This window comes from Bubalus bubalis, chromosome 15 (assembly GCF_019923935.1).
Source record: "Bubalus bubalis isolate 160015118507 breed Murrah chromosome 15, NDDB_SH_1, whole genome shotgun sequence".
Lineage (NCBI taxonomy): Eukaryota > Metazoa > Chordata > Mammalia > Artiodactyla > Bovidae > Bubalus > Bubalus bubalis.
Window position 1 is genome coordinate 40360341 of NC_059171.1, and position 22404 is coordinate 40382744.

At 38.4% G+C, this 22404-nt stretch overlaps 1 protein-coding gene across 1 annotated transcript in view; it reads right to left on the reverse strand.

Annotated features, from left to right (window-relative positions):
- PKIA (cAMP-dependent protein kinase inhibitor alpha) overlaps positions 1-20064 on the reverse strand; it is a 98771-nt gene extending 78707 nt beyond the window's left edge. The window contains exon 1 of the mRNA XM_006071475.4: positions 19941-20064. The gene's annotated coding sequence lies outside the window, so the exon portion shown is untranslated. The remainder of the gene's footprint in view (positions 1-19940) is intronic.
- Positions 20065-22404: the final 2340 nt, after the last annotated feature.

The window sequence follows — 22404 nt, forward strand, 5'->3', positions numbered from 1 at the left end:
CCAGGGTGGGAAGGAGGACACAGAGAAAAAATGAGTTTATCATGAAATACTTTTGAAGAATAGTACACCTGATATGTGTTTTAATGTGAAAGACAAAAAAAGGTTTAGAAACGAGTATTATAGGCAGAGGCTACAGCATGATTTAAAGAGCATATATAGCAATAGTTCTAAAGAACTGCCAGTAGTTAAGTATGACTTGAGTATAAAATCCTTTGGGTAAGTAATGCAAACAATGCCAAAATTTTCATGAATACCCTATGGTAAGGATATACCACCTTTCTTTTTTTCATCCTAGAAATATTTACTGAGTGACTCTTACATATCAATGATTATTGTAGGTTCTGCAATGAAAAAATTCAAGACTCCACCCTTCTGAAATCTGCATTCTACCTAGGAAAGAGACAGAAAATAAACCAACACCAAAATACACTGTTTGGCAGATGGGACCAAACATACAGAGAAAACAAATCAGGGATGGAATGGAGCATGTGAAGGTTAACATGTGCAACTGCATGGAGACGCACAAAAGTTATTTTTATAGGATGATCAAGCCCTCACTGATGTGGTGACATCTGAGCAGAGACGTCAAGGTAGTCATAACCTATCTATTATCATACCCTCTAGTATCATAATCTATGTATGTGTATATGGATTACTTTTCTTAAACATTTCCAGAAGATGAAATTATAAACGTCTTGGGACGAGAGGATGTTTAGAGTATTGAAAGCACAAAGAGGCTGGTGTTCCTGGTGTGGAAAGAGTGAGAAGAGCAGTGGATTAAATGGAGAGCTGGCGGTGATGGAAGTGGTGTGGATTCGACAGGGTTTTTAGAGTCTCTTCTAGTACTTGTTCCCCTGTGGCTCCCCAAGTCTTAGTCAAGAAAATAGCTAGCCCCAGGCAGTGGAGAATAGGTATTTGGTAACTTTTGCTAAAGAGTTAAACTTAAAAGCCTAACACTTTATAGAGTGAGAGAAATTTTGCTAAATTTCTTCCTTCCTACATCAGAGTGAGTAATAGATGGATTAATCCAAAGAAAATTTTCACATAGGGAAAGCACCATCGAGATTTTTGTTTTGTCTTGTTTTTTAATCACAGGGAAAAGAAATTACCATTACCACTTTGAATCTGAGAAAGAATGGAGCAAAGAGAGGTTAAACGGCCCATTAACTGGTAACCTGGGTTTAAGAGAGGGAAGGAAGGTCAGGAGTGTTCTATCTTGCCGCCCTCAGCCTCCACTCAGAGGAAGGCCATTTACTTTCAATGAGCTCCCTGCGGCAGTCGTGGTGATCTTCCCCAGAGTTAGGACAGCTTGGTGACCCAGATTAGAGGCTGCCGGCAGCTTTTCACAGCTCTCAATCTTTCTGCTTCCTAAATTCCCATTCCTTTTACTTGAGCAATGGTTCATCAAATACGTAACAACAGCAGAAGTTTCTCCTAGAAACTTGTTATAAATGCAAATTCCCAGCTGATTCTTCGGAAATCACTGTTTTGACAAGCCTTCTGATTCTCACTAAAGCTTGAGACCCACATTGCTCTTCGTCTGGGTCTAAGAGAGGAAGAGAGGGAGAGATAGAGAATGCCTAGGAAACTACACTGGAAAGTAAATTCTGATAGCTTTTTATATGGCATTTTTCTGTGGTAATTTACAAATGATTGAAGAAAAACCACAAATGTAAACATGTAGTTACTTTAAGGTCTCTTTAGCAGAAATCAATCTTATTTCATGGCAGGTCTCCTATACTTGGATCTATTACTTAATAGGTCACTTCCTCATAGAGATGACTAATAGCAATTCAATAAAAACTGCTGTTTATATTTAAATAGCACTTTCTGTTCCAATATGTCAGAATGCTTGACAAGTAGTCAAAATGCAGCTCACCAAGCCCATGGCCATAAATAACACACATCTACCATCACAGCTGTTTACTGGTAGATTTCTTGTCTGGGAAACTTGAAGTGCCTCCGCTATCTCTGTAGAAAGTCAATGACTAAAGGAGAAAACATCATTCAACTTAGTTCCCACAGGGAACCAAACTGATAAATTACTCACTGGCTTCTATCATTGTAACTCAAGGATAGATAATGATGTCATCAAGGAAAAATTCCAAAGAACATCATTCTTGCACTACCTCTGATTCAACCCGATTTTGATAATCACCAGGCTCAATCTACATTAATTTATGACATGAATGCTCCGTAATTCCCTCTTACTTCTGACTGCACAGTATCAATGCCACCTGAAGAATAAAGAGCAAAGGGTCACTACACTGACAGCCTTGGTGTTTAGTTGCTAAGTCATGTCCAACTCTTTGCGACCCCATGGACTGTAGCCCATTAATTATTTACAAGATTAATGACATTACTATTTATTATTAATCTTATAAAACTCCTTGTGTTAGATGTCTTTTACCCCCAAAATGCCAACCATGCATATTAAACCGACATCTTTTTGTTGGTTTTGTGTATGATTTCTGTATATCTTCCTTGTTTCAATTTTAATGTTAAGCACCCTTTCTGAGACTGTTGATTATAAGTGCTCAGTTTAACACTTTATCAAGAGTACCTAGAACAGTGCCTGCCACATAAGAAATGTTTAGTAAAATTTCTAAATTATCTTGTTTAAAATCTACAGTCATCCTAGCTTGAAGCACATAAACACAGATATAGGTTCCAGTTGCATGAGCAGTGTAAAAGTGTCATATCTGACTCTTTGCGACCCCACGAATGGTAGCCCACGAGGCTCCCCTGTCCATGGGATTTTCTGCGCAAGAATACTGGAATTGGTTGCCATGCCCTCCTCCAGGGAATCTTACCAATCCAGGTATCGAACCTGAGTCTCCTTCATCTCCTGCAATGCAGGTGGATTCTTTACCTACTGAGCCACAACTGCATGGGAGTATGTACAAATTATCTGTTGATTAAGATACAGAACATGTCAGAGATTTGGAATTCCTGATAACCTTGAGTCAGAGCTGAGGTAAAAGCTTACCCGGGGCATGTTACCATTTTCTGAGTATATACTGAAAGAAGAAGTTGATGAGAGAGCAAGCAAGATTTTCCAGGCTCTAAATGGAGCTTGACTCATCTGCATGGAAATGGCCGGTGAAACACAGAGGAGTTTACTGTTCTGCTAGATTAAGCCCACCCTAGTAACTATTGCCTGGAAAATCCCATGGACAGAGAAGCCTGGTAGGCTACAGCCCATGGGGTCGCAAAGAGTCAGACACGACTGAGTGACATGGCTATGGCTAGTGCATGAAACAAAACAGAAACAAGAGACTGAGGCTTCGGTTCTGAGGATCTTCACTCCACTTACCTGCTGTAATAGAACCAGGCAACAGACAAGAAAAATCTGTGGGAACTGCTGTTGTGTACCTTTAAATAAACACAGTGACCCTATGTAAAAGAACATGGTTCAGTGAACGCTCAAATAAATCTGACCAATCAGAGTAAGTCCTCCTTTCTTGGTGGAATAGCTCTGATAGAAATGGACAGAGCTGGACTTGGGAGTGTGAAATGGGTGCTTTCCCTCTTTTACAGGCTCTAAACTTCTTCAATTTTCCTATGATTTAAGCCTAATTAGAATTTATGTACTTTTGAAAAAGGGTAGGTATTAAAATTAAGTAAGCTGAGAGTGTTAAGTGTGGAAAAAAGATAATAAACTTAAGGTAGAATTATTACCATGAGAATTACCAGAACTGTTTTTGTTCCAACACTGCACCTGCCATAGCATTTTAATTAGAATTAGAATTAGATAGAAATTGACTTGCTGTCTCCATTTGATAATATTACCAGAAACTTCCCTTGAGGAAATTTAAAATTATTTATTCTATGTAAATCTCTTCAAGTCCTTAATTTGAACCTTATTATAAGATATAACACACCGTATCTACAAGCTGGCAAAATTCTGACAATTCTGCCACCCTTTATTCTTTCTCCTTTTCCTCTTTTCCTCCCTCTTCCCACCCCCAACCTCTTTCCACAAAGCTAGTTAATGGGCATATGACAAATAGGAGGTATCAAACTCTTATATTCATTATAGGGGTTGGGAATATGGAATCTCACAAAAATAGAGACTTGATTTTAAACATTTATCTGCACCATACTATCTGTATGACTATGAATAATTTAATCTTTCTGTGCCTCAGTTTGTCCATATGTAAAATATGTAATAATACTGCTTGCCACTTAGGATTATTTTGAGGGGAAATTACAATTTTTTTTTTTTTAACACGGACCAGTCTTTTTCTGAATTTGGTGTAATACTGCTTCTGTTTTATGTTTGGGTTTTCTGGCTGCGAGGCAGATGGGATCCTAGCTCATCTATCAGGAATTGAACCTACGTTGGAAGGCGAAGTCTTACTGGACCGCAGGGAAGTCCTTCTAATTGGTTGTAAAACAGTTGTTTAGTATAGAGAAATCATAATAAGTATTATTTTTCACTTCTTTGTATATATAACATTTAGTATTGGGATTCATAGTCTCAGAATCTAAAAAAATATGTTTAGCTAAATGGAGAAAAAACAATTGTTACAGTAATTATTTCTTTACTTCCTCATTTTTTTAAACTGAATACAAGAATCACAATTTCTTAACATTATCTGTTATCAATGAACAGTATAAGACTATAATACTATTTTTGAAAAGACATTGAATATTTGAAATGAAGAAAACTAAGAAATAGTAGTAAATAAACTTTTTATTTTACCAATCCCAAGTGAAAGATGAAGTTAATGATGATATATGTGAAAACTCTGGAGAAGTCATACAGAAAGAACCCCAACTACTTACAGCACACTTGAAATTCAAATGACAGTAAATGACTAATTCTTAAATCAAGAACCTTTCACTGAAATTAAAAACATAAATGCTTTCTTTTTCTTGCTTTCTGTAGGAGGTGAAAGTATTCCGTAGGTGTCAAGACTATTTTAAAAAGCAGGTTATAGTGATGATATTTCAGGAGCATAAAAATGCTAAGGCAGATCTCATAAAGATCTGTTTAAACTATGCTTAATAGAAACTTAGTGACTGAATGACTAACACACACAGAAACTTAGTGAATTACATTTCAGTTGACCAATGTCGTTATAGGAGAGAATTTTCTGTGAATTTTAGATTTTGTTGTTGTTTAGTTGCTCACTCGTGTCCAACTCTTTTTGGGACTTCATGGGCTATAGCCTACCAGGCTCCTCCATCTATGAGTTTCCCAGGAAAGAATACTGGAGCAGGTTGCCATTTCCTTCTCTAGGAAATCTTCCAAACTCAGGGATTGAACCTGGGTCTCCTGTGTTGCAGGCAGATTATTTACCGTCTCTGAGCCATTAGGAAAGATACCAATGTCAACATTATGTCCATGCAAACTAGACTGGCATGTTACTTCACTCAGCATCAGCACTGTCAATGTTTGTTCATTAAGCAATGCAGTCCTTTAGGTAAGAGGCATGGTTCTCTGTAGAAATTTACAGACACAAGATACACAAATGGGAATAGGGTGAAAAACAACATAGATTTAAAAAAAAATTAAACCTAGGAACTTATCTAATATAGCCATTTCTTTAGACTGAACAAAGAAATTCATGTAAGTTTTCCTGGTTCAGGCTCCAGTGAGGTCTCTGGGCAAATTGGTAACTAGAACAAAAGTCAGGTCTATTTCCACTTTCTCTTAAACGAGTCCAGTTCCTACAGCACAGAGGAAAGCACTAGATTGGCCATGGCATGAAACAGGTTTGAAATCTGGCTGATACTTAATAACTGTGCACTTCTTAAATGGGCAATTTGCTAAATTTTATGAACTTTAATTCCCTCCCATACCCTCTGCTAAATGAGTATAATCCTTTTTCTACCAATTCTAGAGAATTAGGGTGGTCTGAAGAGAAAATGTATGTAAAAAATGCTTTGAAAATTATTTAATGCTTTAAAAATATTATCATTATTATTTCAGGATGAGGGAAATCTCCCCCTCCTCTAATACATTCAGTGTTTTTATGACCAACTTAGGTCTTCCAGAGAGCTATGTAAAACTTGAACATTTTAACAATACCTGACAATGTTTAGGAGAAGGCAATGGCACCCCACTCCAGTACTCTTGCCTGGAAAATTCCATGGACGGAGGAGGCTGGAAGGCTGCAGTCCATGGGGTCGCTAAGAGTCGGACACGACTGAGCGACTTCACTTTCACTTTTTACTTTCATGCATTGGAGAAGGAAATGGCAACCCACTCCAGTGTTCTTGCCTGGAGAATCCCAGGGATGGGGGAGCCTGGTGAGCTGCCATCTATGGGGTCGCACAGAGTCAGACACGACTGAAGCGACTTAGCAGCAGCAGCAGCAATGTTTAAATAAAAAAAAAAAAAAAAAAAAATTATCCAAGCCGGCACATTTCTTCTTAAACAGTTCCAAAAGTAATGCATATATATTGCAATGAATTTGGAAATACAGAAAGAGATTAAAAGGCAGTAAGAGTCACCCTGACTCTGTTTCTTGAGTTAACCATTGATAAATGATTTTTAAAATTTTCTTTAGGTCTTTTTTCTCTATGTATATGACACTGAAAACCAAGCTGTAAATATGCGTTGTGTATTATTTAACATTCTCTTCTCACTTAACATACTACAAAAAACAATTTTAATTTATTAGTTTCTGTATTGTTTCCTATTCTAAGCATTTAAAAATACTTAATAGTGAAGGTTACCTGTGAGCTATTATATAAAGGTGAGCATATACTATAAATATATTAAGATTCATAAGCTTTATCCCTATGTTTATAAGTTCCATAGACAATTCCAATATTTATAGTTAAAGACCATGAAAAAAAATTAGTATTTTTAAACAAAAATAATTAAATGGAGGGGATCTTCCTGACCCAGGGATCGAACGTGTGTCTCCTGCACTGCAGGCAGATTCTTTACCATCTGAGCCACCAGGGAAGCCCCAGATAAAGACTACTTTATTTAAAAGCTGACATGAAACCTCTAGAAAACTTCCTTCTACTTAAGTGAGGTGGTAGATATATTACCAAAACACCACTGAAATATAGATTACAATTGAGTTTAAATAAAAATATGAATACATACCACAGAATTGTTGTCTACCCATTATACTATTAATAACTGGTAACAGGAATATTATAGAGAATGATCGAACATTAATAGTCATATGTCAATTACTAAGATCATACTTATGTGATACAATGATTTTGCAAAGGTAGAGTAGCAAACATCTGTGCATTTTTATTGTCAAAGGCTGCCTGCCAACTGGCAATTCATTTCATAGGCTATGGTCTAAAATATATCATTTACTGATAGCCAAGAGACATCTCAGTATGTCATTAATAGTGCGGAAGCTCTAAACCAGGGATATTTTTGTCTCTATAACTTATTTGCAACAGAAGCTATTAGAAACCAGAATAATAACACTAATAACTTTCCAGTTAATTTTGACCCTACGTCGTAGCAATTTCAACGGAAGTTAATATATTCACATATGGAATCAAAAGTCCTAAACTATATAGTATTACAATTGATGCAGTGTGTTTTTATGAAATATTACATGTGTAATACTTCATTAAAATGATTAAATGAAAACAATATAGAAATGTCATATTTGTGTCCTAGAAAGGATGTAGAAGGCATTTCTGATAGTATAGGTTAATACATGATTAATCATACTACTTTTATTTATAAAGCATCCAAACATTAGACATCTATAAGATATTTCTTTACCATCAAGAGAATATATCCCAGAATTAATTTTAAAAAGTTTGCTTTTACTATGCTTATATTTTCTAATTGAGAAGTCTGTTCTTTAAGCATCTTTAAATCACAGAACTAATCAGAAATCAAGAGGAAATCAATAATCCATCTCACAGATTTGTTAAAACTTTGTATAAAACTGTTATGAATCTAAGAATGGAAAAACTGAAATTATTAATCAACAAGTGGCTATTTTAAAAAATCTGGCTAATAGTAAACTACCTGGGTTAGGGTGGTGAGGAAGATCAAAATGAATGCCAGACCAAGTTTGCTTCTTTTACTTGAAAAAACTACAGTATTTTGGGTTGTCCTAATTTGGGACTATGTAACTGCCAATCTCATGTTTCTAGCTTTATTATGAGAGTGAATTTTTTTAGGTACAAGTGTAGAAAGAAACTAGAAAGTTCCAAAGTGCAGTTTCCTTCCTCCCTTTCCCCAACAAAATAAATGAGAAATACCTAACCAACAGATCTGATGGTTCCAAAAGGGGCAAGTCTCTATTCTGAAACACAATTCAAGTGAGAACATTCCAAATTAGGATTCTGTGAGACACTGAAAATTATGGCATGAAATACAGAAGAATAAATTTCTAATGCACCATAAAATGTATTCCTTAAAACAAAAGAGATAATGGAAGCCCAGAGCATTTAATGGATAAAATATAATCAAATGAAACAGAAACATATTCCAAGCTGAAAAACAGCAATACTACTATTCTCACATGATTGTATAGTAGTTATAACCCAGTAAGATCAGGTTTAAAACACTTAAATATGTATAAATCTACATATATATATATATATAAATAACATATGTAGTACCTGAAATATATTGTATTCATATACTAAAGAATCACTTTAAAATTTCAAAAATATTCTTATAAGTTTTGAAAAATACATAGTGAAAACATAAATTTTCTTTGCAAAACTTGACTCTGGAAACAAAAATTATTCAAATGCTTCTCCAATAATTTTTTTATCTTAAATATAATCAAATATTTGAAACAGAAGGCAGATGTTCATGAAAACAGACATGTATAATCCATACATATGTATATATATTAATAGACACATAAGTGATTATAATTAATATATAATACACATAAAATACTTAACTTACTATATAGCATTACATCCTGATAAACCCACTGCTAACTGAAAATATTATAAATTGCAAACACTTATACGACACCCAGGGCTTCCCTGGTTGCTCAGATGGTAAAGAATCTGCCTGCATTGTGGCAGACTGGGGTTCAACCCCTTGGTCCGGAAGATCTCCTGGAGAAGAGAATGGCTACCCACTCCAGTATTCTTGCCTGGAGAATTCCATGGACAGAGGAGCCTGGTGGGCTACAGCCCATGGGGTCGCAAAGAGTCAGACATGCCTGAGCAATTGACACAACAGTATACCCAAATCTACCAACCATCATAGTTTAGCATAGCATACCTTCAACATACTCAGAACACTCACATTAGCCAACAGTTGGGCAAAATCAATTAATACAAGCCTATTTTATAACATATTGAACATCTCATTTGTTTTATTGAACACTACTGAATGTGAAAAACAGAATGGTTGTAAAGTGTGTCAGTTGTGACACATGGCTGACTGGGAGTGGAAGCTAGCTGCTGCTGCTGAGCATCACCAGAAAGCATCAAGCTGCATAGTGCAAGCCTGGGAAAATATCAAAATTCAAAAAATATTTTTTCCACTAAGTGAGTATCACTTTTGCACCATCGTAAATCTGAAGAATCGTTAAGTTGAACCATTATAAATTGGGGAATGTCTATATGTATAATTTCTGTATAATATTTGTATATACATGTATGCACACGTATATTTAAAACAGGAATTTTCACTGTGTGCAACATCATTTGAAGATCAGATTATACACAAAATCTATGCATCAAGCCTTTGGTGACTAACTAATGAATTCAGCATTCAAACGGGGATTAAAAATATTGGTTTAGGAAGTAAGGACAAACTTTTTAAAATGTCTTATACTTTTTACTTACAAGAATAAGGTTAGGTTAGGTACACATGATTTGTGGCTTCCCAAGTGGCACAGTGGTAAAGAATCCATCTACCAAATCAGGAGATACGGGTTCGATCCCTGGGTCAGGAAGAACTCCTGGGAAATGGCAACCCACCCACTCCAGTATTCTTGCCTGGAGAATTTCCATGGACAGAGGAGCCTGGTGAGCTATACAGTCCATGGGGTCGCAAAGAGCTGGACACACTGAGCGTGCATGCATGTACATGCTCATAGGCACACACACACAGGATTAGACTCTACCAACAGAAATAAATTACTGCCAATTTGGCAAGAGCTATTTATCACCACAAAATGCTCACTTGTTGAACAACTACAGCTCATATATTAAATGGAAGGTTTTAGGCACTTTTTGTACTTGTTTGCTTAAACCAAAATGGTTCATATAAAAGTCATATAAAAATATAAAATTATGTGTTTTTTAAGCTAAACAAAATTGTTATCACACTAAAGCATGTCTTTGTACTAAAAGTAAAGTTGTTATAGGCAGGTGTTTCTGGTACTAGTTTTCATATTAATTAAGGCTTTATTTTTTTAATTCTGTTTAAAGGTGTTGCTAGTGATTGAATCTACTCAGTAGCACACAGTAATGAACAATAGTCCATTAAAATTCTTACATGTACGCTCTAAATTCTTTGAGATTCAGTAAAATAGAAAGATACCATATGCCAAGATTTCTTTGTATATGATGTACAATAGAGTTACAGATTAATTTTCCTTTTTGGACAACTTAATGATATTAACATTTTAAAAAACTTCAATAGTTACACATTTAAAAAAAAGGTTGGGGAACAAGGCAGATAGTGGGATTATCTTCAAAGGCTTTTGTTAGAGGAAGTGAATGTTAACAAGACCTTAGTTGCCTTCTTTCCAGAGTTTCAACACTGTATTACCAAAAAATTAAATTGTCAACTATTGCTTTTAAGACAGAGAGCAATTCCCACTTTCTATAACATTAGCTTCTGAAATCAACACCCATATTCAACAACCTTGATATCATGTCTGATCATGAGTCAGTGAAAAGAGTGACTAGACATATGGTACAATTCAGAAAGAGAGTAAGATGCTAACTGAGCTTTCCCAACTCATCCAATCAACTACTTGCATAATTAAAAATAGAAGCTAAGTCTAATTCCCACAGCCTCTGCCAGATCAGAGCCTGACAACTTTGCATTGCAGTAGCTCCAACCTCTCCTGCCACTCGGATTACCTTTATTGAGACACCTTCCCATGAAGTTCAGTCATTTCAAGGCTTAGTTTAAAATAGAGAGCAGTAGGAAGAGGTTCACAAAGTTGGGGAACAATTGTGGTAATGAGATCTCATTGTAAATTGCTCAGAAAAATTAAAAAGATAAAAGCTGGAAACATTTATTAACCCTTACTATGTTATAAATTCTTATGTTACCTTCTTTAATCTTCATGACAACCCTATGATTTTCCTGTTTAAATCAAGAAACAACTCACAGTGGTTAAGTGACTTATCCTAAGTCATAAAGATAGAAAACAGTAGGGGTAGGATTCAAACTAGGTGGGGTTCAAGGTCCAAATTAACTTCCTGAAAGACATGATTGGGACATAAACGGTAGCCCAAACTCCCCAAAATAAATAAAAAATTAAAGAGAGAAAGGGAAGAGGAGGGCCTAGTAGCAAACCTTGAAGACAATGTTTAGAACTTTTTGATTGATCTTAAAAGTGACCAAAAGCTAGCTGCCTGAAAGTTTCAAGAATAAAATTGTGATTAAATCAGACAAACAAAAAAACTCTTTTATTTACACTCACACACTTTGAAATCAACCAGATTGCTTTCCTTCCATTAACGCTATACTGCCATTTTATTTCATTTTCCATTTCATGTATTAAGAGGTAATTCAAACACAAGTATTTTACCTGAACAGTTTATTGATTTTTTTTTTTTTTACTATGGCCAAGATGCCAATCTTCCTCCCCTTATTAAACGGACTTTTTAATATCAGCTTATTTTGGTGTCAGATTTTAATTTCTGTAGTGAAATAGTGACTTCACAAATACGGAAATCTTTATAATCTTTAAAATTTCACTGGCTTTAAATCTGAATTTGGATTTGGTGAGTCTGATGGATTATTCTCAGTGCCTACTGGGTACAACCAATTCAAATTCAACATTATTTCTGCAAATCCCAGAAGCATTAAATTTTGTGAATGGAGAGAGAGCATTGGCACCCTGGTTATTTTTCACTACACTTTGATTACCAGAGAACCCAAGTGTGAAACCTCGTGGAGAGAACTGTCAAAAATGGCCTAAAGACATCACTGACTTCTCTCTATCCACATTCTGCAGTATACAACAGAAGGAACAAAGCAGGTTTTGCTGCTGTTCGTGTTGCAATGACCAAGAATCCTCAGTCTCATGCTCATCGAAGTGCATTAAGATATGGGCTTGTTGATTACCTAGGCCAAAGTTAGAATGCTTGGTTTAATGAGCGCTTGATTAGACAGCAATAAGGACAAAAGTACATAGGGGAAATGTTTGTTAATAGGTTCCTCCATCCCAATCAACTAAAGAAACAGCATACTTTAAATATTGCTGTGAAATGTCTAGGGTGTGTCTGCCTGTATTCTTTCAACCCTTCACCTTTATGTAGCTTTTCAAAAATATGTTATAACATGTTGCTTCATCCTTGTCCTTTTAGCATGTTAATGTCTAATTAAGTAAAGCATGATGCAATCCCCAGCAAGCTCTCCGTTTCTCCTTTCTGAGACAATGTAAATCAAGGCAGCCTTCTTCTAAGGAAGGTAGTTAAAAGTTTTGCCAATTGTGTTCACACTTCAGATATTCCAACATTATGTAGTTTAGCTTAAATAAGACACTCGCATCTTTGGGATTTCATTATTTTGTTTCAAAATAAAGTTTAAAAGATACTCTAAAGAGAAACTAAGAAAAAACAACAAAAGATATACCATAATGCAGGTACTTAAATATGAAATAAGGTAGTTTTAGATTAAAAATTCATCTTTTTATTTTTAAAATTAATCTAATTAAAATCTTAGATTTCATTTAAAATTGGCTAAAATGGTAAACTTTATGTTATGGGACATTTTACCAAAATAAAAATAAACTATAAAATAAAGTAAAAATTTACCTCATATTAGGTATATTATGAAGTTTCCATAAACTTGCATTTATTTTAGGAACTTACACAGCTATTATCATATTTTGGGACATATAAAGAAAGCAAAGTTTCAGTAATTTGGTCATCTGATGCAAAGAGCCGACTCATTTGAAAAGACACTGATGCTGGGAAAGATTGAAGGCAGGAGAAGGGGATGACAGAGGATGAGATGGTTGGATGACATCACCGACTCAATGGACATGGGTTTGAGCAAGCTCTGGGAGATGGTGGAGGACAGGGAAGCCTGGCGTGCTGCAGTCCATGGGTCATAAAGAGTCGGTCAGACACGACTAAGTGACTGAACAACAACAAAGAAAGCAGCAGTTTAAGTAGTCTTTTTTTGAGTATTTTCTCTCCATCTTTCCATCTCTCTCTGTTTTTTCTAGGTTAATGGTCTTCTCACACCTGTCTGAATACTAGCATCAGTAGGAAGCAGTTAGCTCATACTGGTTTCCTTAAGTATCAGCTAAAAACCTTAATGTACTTTTATACTGGTAATTGTTTTAGAACCTGAGGGCTATGTAATTTCTTGGAAAAAGCAAATATATTACTGTAGTATAGCATTATTAGAAAGAAATACTAACTTTCAGGCAGACATACATCCATCCTAAGGAAAATGAATATATTTCAGAGTAGACTACACCACTCAATTGCTGGCAATGCTCTTCCACATATTTGGCAGTATAGTACTCCAAGTCTGAGGGCTGTTTCTTTTTCGTAAAAATGATTTTGATTGGAAAATCCTAAATAAATCATTTGGAATGTACAACATTTAGAGCTCCTTCTGGGATTCCTTTTCTATGAATCAAGGTTCTTTGACTCACTATCCTCCTTGGCACTTGCTTCCTAGTCTTCTCAGCTGCCTTTGTGCCAAGGCTAGTGAAGAGTTCTGATTTCAGGTCCTAAAGCTGGGATAACAATAAAAGGAGAACCTCATCTCATGTACCAGAAATATCATGTTGTGAAAGTAAGCCCAGAGTGTGGTGACATCACCAAGGTCATTCCTGGCTCCACTCGCCCTCACAGGAGGAACAACCAAAAATTATTTGGAAACAGTACGCTATTTGAGAGAATTCTAGAACACAGAGGTAAGGCTGAAGCACTTTTGCACCACAGAGACCAAGACAGACTGTATTAGACTACACTGTTCCTCCCCCAGGCCAGTGGAGCACCACTGAAGGTCTGGTTCTTCCAGTAGGAGAAGAGAACTGGGGGACAGCGAGCACTGCCCCTAGCATTGGGGTAGCTTTGTGGGAGCCACTACTCTGATCTGCTCCACTGGGTTTGCAGGGAATCTGCAGGGCTTGACTACTGAAAGCGGGATGGTGATGAAGGGGTAAGGGGCATGCAACAGCCAGCACATGGATTGTGACAGACAGAATTCATACCTGCAGTGCCCAAGTAATGATCACAACTAGTGTCTTTGTTCATCTCTAGAGCCAGGTTAGGGTGCACTACAACCAGGGAAATCAGAGGGGTACAGACCTACCTGATTTTCATATAGCCCTAGAGCCTGGTTTGCCTACCCCCAGGGAAAGAGCAGAGTCACAGCCTACCAATGTGGAGAGTGTCTTCCGGCCATCTGAACAAAAGGGCTGGCAATAAATCATTGAAGCTGTGTGGTCCAATGGCACGCTAACCAAGAGGCAGGCAGACAGAGCAATCACCCCCAAAGCAAAGAGTATCAGGTGTGGAGGGTTCCTATACTATGCTTGGGCAGGGAGATTAATTCTTAGCCAAGGCTGAGAGTAGCTCCCAGCTCCTCCCAACTGGGGCAACTGTTTAAGAAATCAAGCATAGCTGGAGTGGCCCTTCCCCAGTTCACCCATCCCCCATCTCCACTCTGTGAAGGGAGTCTTCCTGCCCCGAATGACTAGAAGGGTTGGTGACGACTCCTAGAAATTGTGTGGCCCAGCAGTGAGCAAACCTAGAGAAGGCACAGCTGATAGTTTGCAAAGAAAAGCCAGTGACCTTGTTCAGTCAGAGAACCTGGTGCGTGGGTCAGGTTGAATTAAGACAACAAAAGAGCTTAGCTGGCTTTAAAGTTGCTTCTCCTGCTGCTGTGCCTGGGCAGGGAATTTAATTCATAGCCCTACTCATCACTGGAAAAAAAGACTTCAGTCTGACCAACCAAGAGTCTAACCAGAGCACATGGGAAGCTATATAGCCCATTCAACAGCCCAAGATACAGTGGCACTTGACCCCCATCTGCAAAGCAAAACCAGTGTCTTCATCTGACCAGGGAATTCAGTGCACACTCTGGCCTGACTTGGGTCCCCAAACAGTGAGCTATATATATATATAGGTTCTGTATATATATATTGCTGTCCTGGTGTATATACACCAGGTGTATATATATATGTTGCTGTCCTGGTGTCCTGCCAAGAAACTAATTCATACCCCATATACTACTGAACACAATTACCAGTAAAGTTTGGAGGAGGAGCCAAATTAATCAATATCCATATACCAATGTAAGGAATCAAGGATCACAAAAAATTAGGCAAATATGACACCACCAAAGGAAACTAATAACGCTCCAATAAACGACCTTAAAAAAGTAAAGATCTAGGAACTGTCAAAGAATTCAGAATAATCCTCTTAAGGAAGTTTAGTGAACTACAAAAAAACACAGACAGCTAACCGAAATTAGGAAAAATAATAGTGAACAAGACAAGAAAATAGACATATTAAAAACAAACAAGCAAGAATATTAGAATTAAAAAGTACAATAACAATAACTGAACTGAAGAATTCAATAGAGTATCAAAGGTAGATTCAACCATTCAGAAGGAAGGATCAGCAGACTAGAGGATAAGACACTAGAAATTACCCAATGAAAGGACAAAAGAAAAAGAATAAATGATATACATGTTATGGGAATTCCAGGAGTAAAGAGAGGAAGGGACACAAAGTATATTTAAAGCAATAATGGTTGAAAATTTCCCAAACCTGGGATGACAAACGGATACCAGATCCATGAGGTCCAAAGACCCCAAATAGGTTGGACTCAAATATGGCTACATTGAGACACATTGTAATTAAATTGTCAAAATCAAAGACAAAGAAAGAATTTTAAGAGCAGCAAGAGAAAAGAGAAAAGGTACATATAAGGGAACTCTGGGATAACTGGATATTCACATGTAAAAGAAAGAAACTGGACCAATAAATCTTGTAACACTCACAAAATTAACTTGAATTGGATTAAAGACTCAGGTGTAAGACCAGAAACTATGAAACTGCTAGAAGAAAATATAAGCATAAGGCTCATTATATATTACAGGGGTCTTGGTAATGACTTTTTGGATAAGTGGAAGTTTTGTTTTATGATGCTTACTATGTTTTTTAATATGGATGAGCCAATATACATTTAAGGGCATGTAAGTTCACAATAACTTTTGCTGAATATGACTATTTGAATGTACTTTCACTATTTATTCATTATATAAGGATTTTAAACAAGTAAAGTGGTACTTGCAGACATTATTTAGAGCCTAACTTGGCTTTTGACTTCCAAGGTAGCACAGTAGCAAAGAATCTGCTTGCCAATGCAGGAGACGCCAGAGATGCAGGTTTGATCCCTGGGTTGGGAAGATCCCCTGAAGAAGGAAATGGCAACCCACTCCAGTATTCTTGCCTGAAAAAAATTTCATGGATAGAGGAGCCTGGTGGGCTACAGTCCATAGTGTTGCAAAGAGTCAGCAGGGCTGAGTGACTAAACACACACACACACACCCAACTTGGCTATGAGAGTAGGTGGATCTACACCCCTGGAAAATAATAACTAATTTCTTCACTAAAATCAAATTGCTGAGCATCTAGTTTGCATATACATAGCTAAGCACTGTATTATGAGTTGCAGGTAATAAAAAGTTGTTAGTCACAGACTTTGCTCTCTAGCAGATCATGTTCAAACTAAAGGGCAGACCAAAATGGAAAATGCCATAGGAATTCAAACAAGGGAGAAACACATCTGAGACACAAAGGAAGGTGGGTAGGCTTACGGAGAAGGCTTCATGGAAGAAGCAGTATAAGATGTTAAGTTTTCAACATGTGGGTGAATGGAACAAAGACGACATAGGGGTGTGATGTCATGGGGCACAAACTGGAATAAAGACTACTTGGTCTAGGCTGGTCATGGGGTAATTTAAGGGGATTTGTAAAAAACTAAAAAAAAATTCCATGGTCAGAGGAGCCTGGTGGCTACAGTCCAAGGTGTCACAGAGTCAGACATGACTGAGCATGCATGCATAATGACAATAAAGTTACTGATAACACTGACCACCCACCAGACTAAATACATTTTTACTTGATTGGAAAGCAACAGACCGATTTCAAATCTATCTTGTCAAGCCTACAAAACATTCCTACAGTTCATTTAACATCTAATAGTGCACACCCTTCTATTTGATGTTCCTCCTCCTCAATACCAGGCGATTATTTTTTCCTTTCTCTGGGAAACATTTTTTAAAAAAAAGAAATAAAGTCATAAATCAGTTTCAGTCAGGATATCACACAACTGTTTCTTCCCAAGGCTTTGAATTTAGAAACTTTCCTCAGAAACTGTTTAAATGTAGCAAGGTCTAAGTTCAGAAATCCCTTAAATTTATTTATCTTAGTTGTACTACAATAGGAAATTCTATTTTCTATCTGATTTTCTTTCTTCCCTAAAGGCTTCTCCAACCATAATCTATAACTTAGTGCCTTCATCTCACCTGTAAAATCACTGGCAGGTAAGATGATTTTAGGCAGCACCAGTCCCCTAGTCCTCACCCACTTCTTGGCAAACAATTCAGATTCTTCAGAAACCAAGTAAAAGACACTTTCAATTTCTAACCATCATTAGCATATTTTCATGTGCTATCTTCAACATAAATATGCCTCTTAAAATTATAGAAATTTTTATTGTACTTAAGATCAATTGCACTAACCTGTATTTTGTAGACCGTGGGCTATTATTTTAAAAATGAAATATTATTTACTATGCTTTTCACTTATTATTCAGAATAATTATTCATATGGTTAAATATTTTACGATTAGGTAAGAAAGGTCGTAAAAGAAAGGGTTTTGCTGTTTTTGTTCTTTGTTTCCCTGTCTAGTTGATGTGCTTGTGTCAAAATTTCAGAATCTTGAAAATTTAATATCTCAAACCCAAATCACATTCAACGGATAATAATAATAACAACAACAACAAGCCAAAAAATTTTTCGGTCCAAAGGTTTTCATGATTCAGAGGAACAGTTTCTGGAGTAGACCACTTGGAGTGAAATTCCACCCCCCATCCCTACTCCTTCTGCCTCATATACTGAAGGTAGGAACAAAGAAACCAACTCAAATCTTTCCACAGTGTATTTATAAATAGAGAATCTGTAATCAGAAAAAACAATAATGATATATAATAGAGGTAACATGATTTTGCAGAACCAGTATCTTTGTCTAAAAGCCGTATTAAAAAAAAAAAAAAAAGATAAGCAGAGGTCAGTTTTTTAGCTATACAACCCTGGTCCTCTTTTTCATTGATCTCCTCTCTCAATGTGTTAAAATTGCAGGGCTTTGAAGTCAAACTGTCTCTATAATTTCAAATGTAAAGAGAATAAATGTCTTTCTAAATAGAATATTATTAACACAGACACCACAATTCGGCTTATTTCAACTGTTCTCCGTCGGGGAAGTGGCACATTTGCAATTCCCATCACAGCCATCTTAACCATTTAACACAATATCATTCAAATGCACGTCCTTAGGTGGGCCACAGGAATGGGCACTTGAGCTCAGTAGCAAGGCGTCTGTGGGGAAATCCGAGGTCGGAACCCCTAAAAACTTGAGGATGCCCCAATAACCCGAGGCTTAGACTGGCCAGCTCCCCTGGCTTTCTCACTGCCTGTGGGGAAAGCCTCCGGAAACTCTTTTGAGGTATTGGGGGAATCCTAGGATAAACGCATTGCTTGCTTTGGCCGGAGGACTTGCTTCAAATCCTACCCAGCTAGGTGTCTCACAACCTTCTAAAAAGGCTTCAAGAAAAACGGGATAGGCTGGCTGACATCCCTACTTCCACCTATTCTTAGGCACAGGAGCAAAATACGTTAGGTATAGCTAGCTCTCTTTCTCACAGCCCAACGGATTCTGCCGTCCTCGAAACCCGTCTTGGGTAGCTGCAGTGACTCCAATGAAGCGAGTTATCGGGAACCATGTTGGTACTGGACTGAAAGGATTGTTTTCATGCCCTGTATTTGGGGGAAGGACACAATAACAATCCAAACGTGGTGGAGGGCAATGCCCGTTCTGAGTCCTTGACAAAATCAGTCATGGAAAAGAGGTGGTGGACAGGGGCTGACAAGAGCTGGCCGGTGCATAGCCACAGCATCCACGGGGGGAGGGGAAAATCAACTAAATGATTGACAAGAGAAATGAAGGGAAAAGTGGAGACAAGTGCTGCACAACCCAACCTGAACTCCAGAAGGCAAGTTTCATCTCTAATCTGAGACTCTTTCTAAGGGTTAGGTGTTGAAGCGGGCGTTTGACGTCGAAATGTGCATGGAACCCATTCTGAGCACTGGAAAGGGGGAAGACGGAGGAAGGCAAAAGAAGAGGGAAGATTTTCGATGACTTCTCCAGGCTCCTGCCAAGGACCTGCTGCTCACAAACCAGAAAACACCCAAACGAAGGTTGAAGGCACCAACTTTAAAAGTGCAACTCAAAATTATTTTACATTTTGAATACTCTTTGAATATCTAAGTGAGTCTGGCATTGCAACGGTCGATTATCTTTAATGAGAATATAGAGGCTGACCGCCTTCTTTGTCTGCCCCAAAACACCGCTCCTCCGATCCCAAGCACTTGATTAACATTTCCAATTGTTGCTCCTTCACCCCAATACAGAATGCAGCAGGGACAATCGCCTTCTTCCCAGGGTATCACAAACCCCATTATTAACCGAGCGCAGAGCACCGCACAGCGGGGCCGAGGCTAATGATAGCCCGGCAGCTTACCTTCTGGGGCGCGATCGAGGCAGCGCACGTCCCAGGCGTCCGCTGCCCCGGGCTGCAGTGCCGCCGCGCCCGGCGCTGCGTGGTCAGCTCGGCCGGCCCCCACCCCACCTGCCAGCTGCTGCAGCCGCTCCCGCCGCCGAGCTCCGGCCGCATGAAGTCATCCCCCGCCCCGGGCCGGATCGCCACACTCCGCAACAGCCGCGGGGGGAGAGGGATCTCTCCCGGTTGCGGGCACCCGCGCCCAGAAACTGCGCCCGACAATCGCCCGGGTTCCCGGCTTTCGGATTATTTTCTATGAATGCTTTTTACCGAAGAAGGGTCGCCGAAAGGTGGACCGAGAGAGAAGAAGCCGAGAGACTCTCTCTGCAGAGCGCCTCTCCCCCGAGCGCTCCCCTATCACTGCCGCCTCATGGACAGCTCCATTCCGGCGTGTGGGTTTCCCACCCTCTTCATCTTCCTTATCAGTATTGTTCATTTTGCTGAATTTGAGAGTGGGATTCGCTTTGGAGCTAGCATTCAAGCACTCCGAAAATATTTTAAATTGGCAACTAGATTTCTAAGCCCTTTGTAGCAGGCTCCACTTTCCTCCAACACACACACACACACACACACACACACGCCCACACACACCTACTCGCGCACGTACACACACAGTCAAACCACTCACAATTATGAAAGCCAGGACTTCTTGCTCTCTTACCTACGTAATGGAAAAGGAAACTCCCAGAGGAGTGGAGAAGTAGGACCGGCTAGAGAAAGCACTCAAGCAAAGACGGGGTGGCCCAGGATTTTGTTGCTGTTAAGTAGAGTACTTAGTGAACAGATGTTTCCCCTCTAATACCTCCCATACCAGCCCTGCCTCACGTGGGATGGCTGCTCTGGTGAGAGCTATAACATTTGGAAACAAAGAAGCCGAATCCCCATTAACAGATGGCTGCATCTCTTTCTTTCCTAAAGGATTTTTATCAGAATTGCTTTGGGAATAATATAAGCATCTATGCATATAAGCTCTTCTCTCTTTAAATTGGCAGGTATCTCTGTCTCTCTGTCTTCCATTCTCCCTCCCACTCCTAAGCGGTTTAGATCAACAATTTGAGGATTTAGAAGGAAAAAAAATGCCAAAGAGATGTCCTCTGTACAGCTAAACCAGGGTTTCTTTTCCCAATGTTGAGTTAGTCCCAATGAGAAAGGCTCTTGGACACGGGTTCTGTGAGTGAAGTTCTTATACTCAACTTCCTTTTGGAATTGCCCATCACTGCAAGGAGATCAAGTAAGTCAACCCTAAAGAGAATCAACCCTGAATATTCATTGGAAGGACTGATGCTGAAGCTGAAGCTCCAATACTCTGGCCACCTGATGTGAAGAGCGAGCAGACTCATTAGGAAAGAACCTATTGTTGGGAAAGATTGAAAGCAAAAGATGTCAGGAGAGGATGAGACGGTTAAATAGCACAAAGACTCTGGACATGAATTTGAGCAAACTTGGGGAGATAATGGGGAATAGAGGAGTCTAGCATGCTCGAGTCGCTCCATGGGTTCGTAAAGAGTCAGACTCAACTTAGTGAATGAACAACAATAACAGGTCTAGGCCAGTCTTAGGCTTGAATTTGCCCAGAAACCTAAAGAGTGTAATTGCACAAGGCCAAGGCTTGATCTAGGGAGAATCCCCAAACCTCTGTTTAGCGGCTCCAAAATTAGGAGATAGTGTAGCAAACAGAATCCAGCGAGACTCAGGATTCTGGACCCTAGAATGCAAGCTAAAACAATCTAATTCATTTCTCTGAGCTTCACTTTCATAAAATTACGCCATGAATACCACCAAAGAGCAGGGGATATGTATCAAAAGGTGTCTGTAGTCTGGGTGGGAATATTGTATCTTTGATTTCACTAATCTCTAGCTGAAACAGTGTTTAGCATTTCTTTTAACTATAAATGCAGACATCAAACCACAATAGTATTGGGATGCCTGTGACTTTGTCACTAGTATATGTCACAGATAATTTCCTATTGCAGTTTTTATAACTATCTCAAAGTATCCTGAAGGAGGAAACACAACAGGCTCTATCTTGAAAACAGGACTCCATCTTGGGCTGAACTGTGGACTTTGAGCTCTATAATCAGTACCTAAGGAAACGACATACCAACTGGAAAACCAGGCCCCCGGAAGGAAGAGCCCGGGGGCTCTCAATCACCTAAAAGAATACCCTAATTATTTTTATTTTGGGGGGCTCCAAAATCACTGCAGATGGTGATTGCAGCCATGAACTTAAAAGACACTTACTCCTTGGAAGGAAAGTTATGACCAACCTAGATAGCATATTAAAAAGCAGAGATATTACTTTGCCAACAAAGGTCTGTCTAGTCAAGGCTATGGTTTTTCTAGTGGTCATGTATGGATGTAAGAGTTGGACTGTGAAGAAAGCTGAGCGCTGAAGGACTGATGCTCTTGAACTATGGTGTTGGAG